This window comes from Eimeria mitis, genomic scaffold, assembly GCF_000499745.2.
Source record: "Eimeria mitis Houghton genomic scaffold, Emh_scaff4288, whole genome shotgun sequence".
Taxonomy (NCBI): Eukaryota; Apicomplexa; class Conoidasida; order Eucoccidiorida; family Eimeriidae; genus Eimeria; species Eimeria mitis.
Window position 1 is genome coordinate 3,199 of NW_013572607.1, and position 1,622 is coordinate 4,820.

Below are 1,622 nucleotides of genomic sequence, written 5' to 3' on the forward strand. Positions count from 1 at the left end.
TTTTTTTTTTGCATTTATTTGGTGAATTACCATCAAGTTTCCACCTCGCTGTCGAACCTGCACAGGGCTTATTGAGAGGGATAGAGAGCAGTTGCAGGTCAGGATTACACAATATACAGCCGAAAGAAGTTTTGCAGTGTACATACACCTCTCCCCCTTCAGTCGAAGCTCTCCAAACAAATGCATGAAAATGCACGAGACTTTAGAACGAACGCTGAGGAGGCTCTGGAGGAGGAACCGCAAACTAAAGGTGCTGTTTGTTGCTGCATCTCTCCCTGCATGCATGCATGCATGCATGCATACCTCGTAATACACCTGAAAATACAGAGCCTTGTACCCCCGGAAAGAGAAGAATTGTGGTGGTAGAAGAAGGTCCGTAATCGCCTTTCATAACCTGTTTATTATATTCTTGAATTAAACAGCAGCAGCACCAGCAGCAGCAGCAGCAGCAGCAGGAGGAGCAGCAGCAGCTGAGCACCCACACGAAGCCCGGCCTTCTCCGGCTCCTCCCCCTCAGATTCAAATAATACCTTTTCCTGTTCCTTCGCATAAAGAAGAAGTTTATAAAGAGTCAAGAGAGGAGAGAAGAGAGAGAGAGCAGCAGCAGGCCGAAGCACACGAACAAATACCTGAAATACAACTACCCCCTGTTCACAAAGAGATGCAGCAGCTGCAGCATGAAAAAGAACTAAAAGAAGAAAAAAGAATTGCAGCAGAAGAAGAAAAAAGAGAAGAAAAAGAAAAAGAAATACATAAACCTACACAGACACGCGAAATACCAGAAGAAGAAGAGGAAGAGGAGGTCCGTCTGCTCTCTCTAAACCCTAAACCCTAAACCCTAAACCCTAATCTGACTCGACTCAGGCTGTGGGGGCTCCGCCAGAGGAGAGAGAAGAGAAGAAAGCTGAAATCCATAGAAAGATTAGAGTGAGAGAAAAAAGAAAAAATAAAAAAAAAGAAGAAATAAAATTAATTTACATTTCTTATCAGGAGACAACAGAAGGCCCAAGAGAAAAACACAGAATACAGAGAGAAAAAGAAAAAGAAAAAGAAATAGAAAGAGAAATAAAAAGAGAAAGAGAGAGGAAAGAACAAGAAGAAGAAAAAAAGAGAGAAGAAGCAGAAGCAGAAAAAAAAGAAAAAGAAGAAATTAAAAAAAGAAAAGAAGAAGAAATAGAAGAAGAAGCAAAAGAAAAAGAAAAAGAAGAAAAAGAAAAAGAAAAAGAAGAAAAAGAAAAAGAAAAAGAAAAAGAAGAAAAGGAAAAAGAAGAAAAAGAAAAAGAAAAAGAAGAAAAGGAAAAAGAAGAAATAACAAGACTACCACTACCCCCCCTATACCCGACCCCAAAGATATCTCCTGAGGTTTGCTTTCCCTCCTCCTGCATCTCAGTTTATTTTTATTTGTTTATTTTTTTATTCATTTATTTGTTGGTTTATTTATATATTTATTTATTTATTTTTTTTATTTATGTTTATTTGTTTTTTTTTTCACTTATATACGTTTTATTTTATTTGCTTACCTTTACTTGCCTGCGTACTTGCTTACATATATCCATACATATATATATATATATATATATATATATATATATATATATATATATATATATATATATATATAT